Genomic DNA, 12,036 nt, shown 5'->3' with positions numbered 1-12,036 from the left:
TTCAGGACCTGCCATCATCTGCGGATGGGCATTCAATGATTGTATTGTGTGTGTGTTTCATTCTGAATCAGATCCGCTATCGTTGCTATAAGAGAAAATCTGTGGGTTAACATCCAATGCATTTGTAGATTTGCGTGCTTTTCTCGCCACGGGCGCATACATGGGACATAGTGTGTGTGTGTGTGTGTGTGTGTGTGCGTCTGTGTGTATGGGGATATTGTCTGTATCGGCTTTTGGTACTAATGTTCAGGTCTGTGCTTGCATGTGTGAACATGGAATTGTTCGGTTCTGTGCATGCTATTGCTATGTTTTATATTATTGTATGTATGTGTGCATTTCCACGAACAGTGTAGATGAGCGTGGAGAGTGCATTCATCACCCACTTCCCCTTGGGCTTACGGTAGTTTTTTTCTGCGTACCTCTCATTTTTGTTTGTTTCTCTCTGCTACTGTATTGATGCCGGTACCTGTACCTCGATGTGTTCCTCTATCTGCAGTCGCCTTTAACCTTCGGTCAAGTTAACGTTTATTGTGCTCTATTTATCGTGCGAATCAAAATAAACAATAATAACACAAGTCGTGCTAGAGTGACGACATGTGCGTGTAGTAGGGTTGATGCGATGGGACGTTATAATTAGGTGGAACACAACACACATTGGGCAGATTGATTGGGCATCATTGACTGTGCTCAGTCTAAACAGTGAACATAATAATTATCTCCAGTGACAGACTGTAGCGGCTAGCCTCCAATAGGTAGCTGGCACTAGTCGCTACTGCTTGTTTGACAGGTGCCGCCAGAACCCCTGTTGTGTCATGCTATAGATGCACATGCCCTGTTCTGGGGCATACTGAGGTACTTTGATTTTGTTGACTGCATGTAGACAGCATCCAATAGTAGTACTCGTAGACCTTGGCTCTTTGTAGGTCAACCACCATCGCATGGATCGATCGGTGACTATGCACTTGGAGGTTGGAATAGCCCGCGCTGAACAGATCTTGCCATGGCCCAGGGAGTGAACTCGCTTACTCGACTATCCCGGTTTTAGTTAACCAGCATGAGTGGTGCAATTTGTCCATACCATGTTGCGAGCTCACAGTTGTTTGGGCAGGTTTTGAGCTGCACCACGAAACAAAGCGAAATAACGGCGTGACTGTAGAGCAAGGAAGCGGCGAGACGGCACTTCCAGGACGAGACAGGCAGTAGAGATGTGTTCACAGCACGAGCAACCTCTCAAACCCTGCCGGTACTCCACAGTTACAAGAAAATGTCGGACTGGACGACGCGCCAATGCAAACCTGCTACATCCACCCAGGCAGATAGCTGCCAAACCAGGCCAATGTCGACCCACTGCATACCGGTATGTCAATGTCAAACAGATCCTGCAGGAGAAGACTGGGATGATATTGGCGTCCAGTGTACGGACACCGGTCACATTTCCTGCGTCTTTTGCAGCATACAGGATAGACTCATCACTGTAAAGTCCACTACTTCGTGACTTTAAATGTAAAAAAAATGACAGGCGTATTCAGTGTGCCTCGCAGGACTGCGAGATGCTGCAGAAGACCAGGTTCGACCTTTCTGGACCGCCATTCACCGACGGTGGGCTACACGATGCTGGAGGAACTAGATTCCAGTGAAAACCCAAGATTCCTTTGCTCCTGGACGCTCCGACGTGTTGTGATATCTGCCAGGTGCGCAGTAACTAGTATTTTCATCGCTATAGCGAGGACGACGCCGATCGGCAAACTCTCGCTCACAGCCATCACCAGCCTCTCAAATCCATCACTTGGCATCCCCCAGAGGTATAGGAGAAAGCCAAAACAGCTCTCAACAAACAAAAGCTAAGGACGATGGAAAGAGAGCATGTCAAAAAGAAGACGAACAGTATGAAGTTCAAATGGGTTTGAACACTCGTTCCACCAACTATACCACTTTCAATAAATCGTGACGCCATTTTGTTTTAACACGCATACGGTCCACTATACCACTTTCAATAAATCGTAACGCCATTTTGTTTTAACACGCATACGGTCCGTTGAGCTTGAGTAGGCTGAGGAAGATTGTGCCTGAAGAGCACCACTTGGGCCTCAACCAGCGAAAACAGCCCTTAGGGTCGAATTTTTCAAAATTCCTTTTTGGTTAGAAATTTGTTGAAACACATCTACTGAAGGACCTCAGCCAAGAAAAAGTTCAATATTCCGATTCAAAACAAGTGTATACACCAATATACAAGGTGTACTCCAAATTGGTGCAATGTATGTATACGATGTATGTTTACAATAAATATTCAGCATTCTAAGATGGGTAGGCAGCTTGAATACCTTTGAAAGAGTGTAGTAAGCAGCTAGAATGACAAAGAATAGCTGAAGAGTGCGGAGACATGATCGACTTATTTGCAGCTGCATCCTGCGTGGAGTCGTTCCGCAATGACGGTCTTCCATTTCTTCCTCCGCAGCTGATAACACGACGTCGCTGCCGTCACTAGCCCCAGACTCACAATTTATCTCAGGTGATGACTCCTCATCTTCCGACTCTGACGAGTCATCGACCACCTTGAGCCGCAACGCAGCAGGAGATGACGGCTGCGATTCCGCCTCGCTGTCGACATCGATGTCGGAACCAAAGAATGTCTCATCCACACTCTGACCTTCAGCGGCTACTTCAGCATCCACTCCCCACCAGGCTCGAGCTAGCTGTACACAATGACTGCCGCGTGTGCTCTGCGAACAGCTCTGGCGTCCGCAGCCATCACAACAAGATCAAGGAACACTCAAGTCGCCACTCGACACCACTTCAACTAACAAACTTCAAATAAATTCAAGCAAGGAGTTCAAGAAGAACTCGCCGCACTGTTCGCAGCGCGATCAAAAAACCGTTGAACGTCACAAATCGACCTTTTTCATGAAAAAATTACGAAACCTCTAAGGGTCGTTTTCGCTGATTGCGGCTCACTTATTATATTGAAGTTATATAGTGCTCTCCAGGCACAAACATCACCAGGGATACAAACTTACAGAGACGCTCCGTTTCCAGCGCGACAAACACCTCGTGAACACCAGATAGCAGCGTGAGTCAGTGTCGCTCCTGGACGGTGAGACAGACGTCGAGGACCCTCGGTCATTCGCAACGCTGTCACCTCCAAACCAACTAGTCGCAAGCCCGCGCTCGACGTCTGTCTCACCGTCCAGGAGCGACACTGACTCACGTTGCTATCTGGTGTTCACGAGGTGTTTGTCGCGCTGGAAACGGAGCGTCTCTGTAAGTTTGTATCCCTGGTGATGTTTGTGCCTGGAGAGCACTATATAAGTGGTGCTCTTCAGGCACAATCTTCCTCAGCCTACTCAAGCTCAACTGATAAGGGGTGAATTCCCCGAAACACTGTGTATTGAGCAGGGAGTGGTGCTTTCTTGCAGGTTTGCCGAGTCGAAGGTTCGATGGCCTTCTCGTGTGCTCTGGATGGCAGTCGTGAGTCAGTCAAGTGTCAAGTAAAGTCGGCGGAATAGCGCGAGCTCCGGTGTGGGGAGCAAACCCTTTCTTACAAGGATATAACTAAAACTAATAGTAGTAAAAGTGCTTATGTCCGAGACACAGGCAAGAAGTGTTATTAAATGTTGTGTCTTTCTTTTCTATCAGTTTTAAGAGTAGAGCCCACACGCTCTCTTCCATTAACACTGCAAAAGTCAAACTCATTTCACAAGAATTACTTCTTTTCTATCTCCATGAAAATCAGGAAACTCGGAATACAATACTAGTAGAGACTGCCCCTTTTACGGCCAAAGAAACACAGTGTATGGTGAAGAAAGTGTCTAAGAATGGTAAAAGACTGAAAACTGAACAAAATTCCATCTAGTATGTGACATACAAGTCAGTTAGGTTCAACACTATGCCAGTGGATGACAGGGCAGTGCCCAACTCCGATGCCAGCCAGCCACGTCATGGACGACGCAACAATGAGATGGTTAGCGATGGTCAGAGGCGAAAGCTAACCGAAAGGAAGAACAGAGAAATTGGACCAGGCTTGGCCATCAAACAGAAGACTGTTGTCCATATTCAAGAGCCACATGGATCTGTATGTAGTGACTGTGACCATGATACTCTATAGGTACTTGGATACCCATATATGCAACGAATATGATTGGGAAAACCTCAACCAAAACAGAGACACTGTGTGAAATATGTCTCCAGTGGCTTGTATATGCCACATACACTAAAGAGGAGAGTATCTACTTCGAAGTATGTTCCATTAAACATGGCTACGAATCCCACCAGACCAAACTCACACGATCCACTACAAAGGAGCCGTATATGGTCAGCGAATACTGTGTTCGAAACGGTGGACCACATTCCACCGCAAAGCACATAATGGTGTGCACGTACTCTTAACCAGTTCAGCTGTGCATTGGATGTGACAGTACTGCCTGTGACCGAAGAGCTTGCAAAGAACGAGACAACTCTAGTAACTGCATATGACACGTTTCACAAGGCATATCCTTGGCCTGAGAGTACACCATGACGATTGTTCCTTCATTTCTTTGACCAGTTGGGTCCACACTTGAGGTCCATAATCAGGAAGGAAAACAGGAGAGCAGCCAGCATGCTCTATAGGAACGCATGCGACAATGTTCAGCAGACGGCATAATCCTGACTCCTGCATGGACAACAAGTCGAAAAGCCGCACCAACACATGATAAGCGTCATGACTAGTATACATGTACTGGTAAACTACAATGTATTTTGAATTCAATTGAACCTCATAACACAAGCTGTCCCCCGTGAATTCCGTGATTCCGCGGATTGGAGAATTTCCGCAAAATCCAGTAGTGTCCGCAGAATTCAGAGTTCAGAAAATCCCGCGCTTGTGACTTTCAAAATCATCTTGCACGGTACATTTTGGAGCTTTCAATTTTTTGGACCAGGATTTTGCATGATTTTGGTTCAGAATTGATAGGGACAACAAACTTCGATGGGGTTGCGGAAATTCAATCTGTTTTTAGAACTTTTTACGCTCATTTCCCTTGCAGAATTGCCGCAGAATTTGGAAGGATTTGCAGAATTAGCGCAGAATTTACTGTTTTCAGCCGCAGAATTCTGCACGGAATTTCTGATATTCTGCCGCGGAATTCACGGGAGACAGTACAAGCCATACCCCTGGCAACTGCATTCTCACAGTGGAACTGGTTCAAACTTCACAAAACGGGTTTTCCAGTACTTTTTGGACTCAACATCCACTACTAACGAGTAATCTTTCACGTAACGATTAGTTGACTGTGAAGAATTATCGATCGATGACTGAGAAATCTGTATACATGTACCAGGTAATCGCTTCAGCCCTACTTATACCATCTTTACAGGGTTTAATGTGCAGCTTCCACATTCCATACTGGTAACACAATTACAAGCACATGCGCCTCGTGTGAGACCAATCGACCTGCAAAAATTACAAAATTAATACGAAGAAGCTTGCGTATAAGCGCATGGGTCATAACGATATGGTCCTCTTGTCCAGGGTCAGTTCACTGTAATGCTGTCCTTTGTTCTTGGCTTATGGGGCAGGTGATAATAATAGTAGTGCCCCCCCCCCCCCTTGATAGGTTTTACTGCATTACATTTTTGGACTGATTCGGCACGAAATGGCTGGAAGTTGTACAAATAACAATTGTGCTGGTGATGTGCAAGCGTTGTGGGCTGGCTAAGACTGTAGTGTGGAATGGTGGAGTGAGTTAAGGCGGTGTGGGTCGGCTAAGAGTGCAGTGTGGAATGGTGGAGTGAGTTAAGGCAGTGTGGGTCGGCTAAGAGTGCAGTGTGGAATGGTGGAGTGAGTTAATTCACCGAGAAATGATCAAGTAATAATTGCACTTGCTGAACACCATGAGACTCCGAAACACGTCTTTGTCTATGGAGTAATTAAGAGTGCATACATGTACATACTTATTTAATTCTACCCAACTTCCCAAGACTACCATGTATGAACTTCGAAATCAGGTGAAATGCCTCAATGGACATCGCTCTGAACTACAATTTTGACCCTCGTTTGCAGCTGATCTGAGAACGCGATCAGCCTTTTGAAGTGTATCTGTTCACATTCAAAACACCCATTAATATTTGTAACATTGTAGATAATTGTCCTCGAGTTTACGAGGAGAAAATCAGAAATCCATCAGCAATACTAGTTTTCGTGATTCTCGTGTATTGGCAACTAGGGTATTAGGAAAAATTCGCCAAATTTTTGGGCAGGTTACTATCAAGACAATTTTTGCTTTATGAGCAGCCTAGGACAATGGACTATACATACCTGAGGTCTGGACGGTGTCCGGTAGTTCTTTTTTGGTTCTCACGCCATCAAGTATTTCAGCATCCAAAAATCATAAATTCTGGACGACGCAAAATTGAGAAAAGTGGCTCTGCTGCAACATGACAGACAAATCTCTGGCGGAACGGCTTCCAGATTTTGTTTAGGGACTATCCTAGCCCTCAGCAGGCCAAGTTACAATAGCATTCATGAAAGTCTTCCATGCCAAATCGAAGACGATCAAAATGGTGATTCTGCTAAAAATTGGTCACAGAAAAAGTCGAAAAAAGCGGCGTCGTCATCTTCATTTTGCATAAAGATTCGGGTCATTTTTGGCCCTTGGCGCATGGACTGTATAGTAGTAGCAGTTTTCATGAAAAACAACTCGAAGAACACGAGCAAACAACGGCGGGCTCGGGCAGATCTCGAGTACACTCGGCCAAAAGTCTCCAGGATCTTTGGGAGGTGGTAGGGAGCCGGAACGATATAAAACAACGAGCGAATGTATGTATGTATGTATGTATATTTTTATTTGAATTCGCAAGTACACACGGGCTACAAGCCCAATTACATGGAAGCGAATGCCATAATGAGGCCAATTAAGAAAAAAAAGGTGGAGGAAGGAGGAGGACGGTAGCAAAGCAACAGGGAGGACAATTCAGGACCAAAATCAACAATTGCACAAATGTGAGAGCACCTGAGACTGAGGGTACCTGTGGAGCGATAAAATTCCAAGCAAACAGAAGAAAGGAAATCACAAGCCAATGTGATCCGCACTATTGATTTGTCTATTTGTGCCAGCCCCGTTTAGCGTGACACATTTCAAGTCGGTCAAGCAGAGTGTTGTCGAAATAGAAATAAGCTTCTTTCACGATTCAGCCTAGCAGCTGCCTGTATCCAGGGTATCTCTTGAAACTAAAGTCTCGCCTGCACATGTATACACTCGGTGTTCTAAAGCTTTGTTAGTAAAATTCAATACTAGTAGCAGCGGTGATCAGTGACAATGGGTAGCAGCTCCGGCAGCCTCGTCAAAAGCCCTTCAGATTCTTCCAAGCGCCTGTCAGGCCAGCGCTACAGCACGAGTGTGTACTTCCACGCACACGCCGACTCGAACGCCGAACACTACGAGGTGGAGGAAAAGGACTTGCCGAAATACCTCACTCCGCTCATCGGCCAGGACGAAGTCATAACCTGGGTGGCTGTTTACAAGAAACCACTCGGCAGCTGGCAGATGACGGACGCGCTCCTCTACCATGCCTTCGTCATCTTCCAAACGCAGGGTTGGTGGTGGTCTATAGAAAAGAACGACCAAGGTGTTACGCTGCAACGCAGCGAGACCAAGACTTTCGTCCTGGATCGATACCGGAGAAGTCCGCGACAATCGCCTGTAGAATTGATCAAGTCAGATGAAGCCTGGTGTCCGCTGAAGGAGTTCGCGGATCTGCTGTACGGCACGCACGCTGTTGGAAGTGCGTATAACGTGATGACGAGCAACTGCAAGCACTTTGCCAAGACCGTGTTTGATAGGTTGGCACGAACCGAGGTGTGGTGAGGCCACAGAGCGAAGGCAGCCGCAGAGAGAAGTGATGCTTTCCTAGGAATAGGGCGGAAGAGAGTTGGAATAACATGCAAAAGCTGTTAGGCATTGGCAACTTGAATAATAATTATTATGATTATATGGACGGCCCCTGCCAGACTGGCCCAGTTGGCATTGCCGATGTCAACAACACGGATCATCATCTGGAAAGTACAAGAACGTTATACAATCACTAGCAGCACCCCCGGCCAGCGTTGCCTGGCCGAATGTGGCATGCGGCGCGGGTGAAGCAAGTACATGAACAGCACACGTGCTCAGCACGTGGTGGTGGCCAGACCGCTGAAGTCCTGGTGAGGGAGGTTTTTCATCGTTGGAAGGAGAAGGAGGGACGTCTGTTACGCCTTCGGGAGGCTGGTCAGGGTTGTCCATCACCTGGACTGGTGGCGGATGAAGCGGCTCAAAAAATTCATAAACTTACGAACAAAAGTGCGATGCGCTCTTCACTGCAGATCAGATGCAGAGTGCAGTCAGTGCAGATCTTTTGTATCCTTTTGTTGCAGATGTTTCTATTTGCAGAGAACGGTTCACGTGGTCCGCAGCGCTTGTGCGGCTGCTAGTGCTACCTATGGCGCCATGGCCTAGGCTAGGTGGCTACATGATTCACACGCTTCGCGTGCTCAGTGCTTCTGCGCGCGGCTGCTACTGCTACTCGACCTCGTACTGATCGTGTCTGCTACCATCTACACTGTTCGCACGCTTCGCGTGCTCAGCAAGTGGTGGTGGCTACACGATTCGCACGCTTCGCGTGCTCAGTGCTTCTAGTTCTGTGGCTGCTTCCGCTAGCTACACGATTCGCACGCTTCGCGTGCTCAGTGCTTCTGCGGCCGCTAGCTAGCTAGCTACACTGTGCTACACTGTTCGCACCCTTCGCGTGCTCAGGGCAGCGCTGCTCCGCAGCGCTTCAGCGTGACACAAAAACACACGTCACAGGTGCCTCTTCTTTATAAGGAGCGTGACACACACACACACACAGACACACGTCACAGGTGCCTCTCTTTTATAAGTAAAGATACCACTTCACACTTGTGCGTATTGAATGATCCAATACCCAAACTACTAGTATAGTAGTGCAGACTGTTTATCTACTCTTGCTACAGTCGACCTACCCTTATTAACTTATAACGATATTTGTGTCACACCAAGAAAATTGTTATAAGGGTAATATTGTTATAGGGGCAACTGCTAGTCTGCTACTAACTGGTTTATTTCATACACATACGTCATAACTAAATATTGCGACAGAGCTTTCGGCCATATTTTCAATTCATTGCATTCCCAACTCATCACAACCACGCGCTCTTCAGCCGAACCATACAGACACCAGCAAGGACACTTCCGTTGAGAGATAATATTGCTCCACGCCTCTAGACAGCTGTTTCGCTCCCTGTCGGAGCTCATCATAATACATAATGCATGAATTCTGTTCATTTTTTACACTCTTCATAGCATAAAAACTGACGTACATGTACATGTACATGCATAATTATAATTATTATGTGCACAGCAAGGTGCCCACTGGTGGCGCCCCCATTGCATTTCGTCATGTCCCAGCGAATTATCAAGTGAAGCTTGCCCTACCTGGATAGTGGGCTCTACATGTTGCCTGCTAGATATTGTTATAAAATGGAAAATGTCGAGTGGTCAGCCCATTTTATATCGTTATAGGGGTAATATCGTTATAGCAATATTGTTATAGAGGTAAGGCATTGTATACACAAGTCAATGGAGTGATTTGGTTTGGCAGAAAAATTGCGTTATAAGGCCATCCAGAATTAATTCGTTGTTTCGGGTCACCCGACCGACCATCTTTTTTCACCCGACCGCAAAATGTTTTTTTTATAGTGCATGCAAATGTATATGTACAGACTAGACTATACAGTACACACGCGACCCTAATAATAGCAGTCCAGATATCGACCTCAGAAGCAGCCATGGCTAGCCAAATGACAGGTTGCAGCGCTTGGTGACGACGTTGTCTTCTATCTCCGATCCGCAATCGGTCCTGAAACAGGATCAGCTACGCCACCTTGTCGCTATTTACAGAAGTTTTCAAGATGAGAGCTGCTCGTCAGACTCGTTTGCCAGCGAGGCCAAGATCTGGTCCTGGAGGGGACCTGGATCTGATGCCTGTGTGATGGGACAATGACTGCGCTGGATTGTCTACACTACAGTCAGATTTGATCGACTGGCTAGGTAGACAAAAGCTATTCGATGTCTACATGTTAGGCCTTGACGGATTATGCTAGCATAATTTTTCGCATAATTCCTACCAAAATCGAATAATCGCATAAGTCGAGGCAAATTGCATACGAATCGCATAAAATTGGAATAATCCGCCTGTTCGCATCAAATTCCATACAGTTGTACATGTTCTACAAGACAGTAGATGCACCAGGAGGTCGTAGGTTTACGACTCCCTTGATAACATGTCCAGTCCACTACAATCAGTGACGGTCGTAGCTAGGTCGGACGGTGCGTTGACCCCGTTGAACTTCTGCTACTACAGTACAACGCCCTCTACAAAACAATTCCCCTGCTATTTTGCACCGAACCATCATATACATAATACATTAGCAGCATATGTGAGCATAATGCGGCATAATATGATAACTTTTAGCATAAAAATAGCATAATTCTGCAATTTTTTCAGCAATGCGAAAAGCATAGTTTCACGAAAATATTAGCATAATCCGTCAAGGCCTACTACATGTATGCACATGGATGACCAAAATAAAAAATAAAAATAAAATATAAAATAAACCCGACCGACCGACCCTGGTACGGATGAGTGAAGTGACCCGAAACAACGAACTAGGTGGCCTAAGGGTAATATCGTTATATTGGGTAATATCGTTATAAGGGTAGGTCGACTGTAATAGTAATACGGATGGCGATGTGCAGTGCTGCAAACTAATTACTAGTAGCAAGAGTACATAACCCCCCTTTTAGTTATGTACTCTTGCTAGTAGTATCCACAGTTCATGCATAGACTAGAGCATGATCTAGAAGTAGAAGTACATGTATGATTGTGCAACCTTTACTAATGCCACCATCGTTACCACAATTGGTACATGACTTAATAATAGCCGTCTGGCATAATACAATAACCTTTTTTATTTTTTTTATTTTTAATGGCTTTCTCTTCTTCCTCGGATGGTTTACAACCTGTATCACAATTATTTGTGGGTTCAGCAATAAAGGATGTGACCATCGTTACCATGGTTACACATCCATACAGTACAATGCCATGGCAATGGCTGTGAACCTTGAATGCACGTTTATTTCGGTGGTAAACTTAAATTTCGGTAAATAGACCAGGCGCCGAAATTTAGATTACACCTAAAAGGCGCTAGAGTATGCACTGCATGCTGAGTCTGCGTAATGAATGGTGGGCTGGTCACCTAGTTCTACATTACACCTGAAACCTGGCAGGTCCCTGACACCGAAATTTTAGTTCACCTAAAATCACATGTTATACCGTAGGGCAACTTACATGTACAATTGAAGTTGGGAACTAATGACCAATGCCAATGCCAATGCCGGCACACCAGTTGTTTTGACTAGTGTGCACGGTCAGTACAGTGGCAGCCTGTCCCATGCACTGTCCTGATTTCAAAGCATGCAGGACAGTGCTGCTTTGAACCAAAACAATCATGTGTATGCTGCAGAAATTTTTCGGTGGCGTTTTGTTTTCGTCTTGGTCTAAACAGAAAAAAACATTTGTTTGATTTTTTACAATGAGGGTGGCTAACCAATGGCTTGTCCGCCTAGTTACCAAATTCTTTAATCTGTGCACTAAGGTAGATGGCAAGCAAGGATTACATACTATTGCTAATGGCATCACCTTGATCAGCATATTCAACAGACAGCTATGAGTCAAACCAAGAGTACATAACCCCCAAGAGTGTGCAACTCCCACATACCCTGCTGTCCCGACAGAATTTCAAGTTGACGTCATTATTAATGACGCAATACTCCTTGCACCAGTGATTTACAACATGTGTACGGGTGTCAACGCATCACACGTTTTTCTTTTCAATAATTTGTACAGGATCGATCGGCTTCGGTCAACCACAGGTTCCGGATTCGTCTGATAATCCGTGTACAGTGCGTCATTATTAATGACGCAATACTCCTTGCACTAGTGATT

At 45.7% G+C, this 12,036-nt stretch overlaps 1 long non-coding RNA gene across 1 annotated transcript; it reads right to left on the bottom strand.

Moving 5' to 3' along the window:
• Window positions 1–3,685: 3,685 nt before the first annotated feature.
• On the bottom strand, window positions 3,686–6,618 carry LOC135829692 (uncharacterized). The gene is made up of 2 exons (XR_010555893.1): window positions 6,293–6,618; window positions 3,686–4,648 (listed from the first exon to the last, which is right to left on the bottom strand). It is a non-coding gene; the product is annotated as an uncharacterized LOC135829692 (long non-coding RNA).
• Window positions 6,619–12,036: the final 5,418 nt, after the last annotated feature.

This window comes from Sycon ciliatum, chromosome 13 (assembly GCF_964019385.1).
Source record: "Sycon ciliatum chromosome 13, ocSycCili1.1, whole genome shotgun sequence".
Taxonomy (NCBI): domain Eukaryota; kingdom Metazoa; phylum Porifera; class Calcarea; order Leucosolenida; family Sycettidae; genus Sycon; species Sycon ciliatum.
Note: the sequence above shows the minus strand (reverse complement) of the source record. Positions and strands in the feature narration are given on the sequence as shown.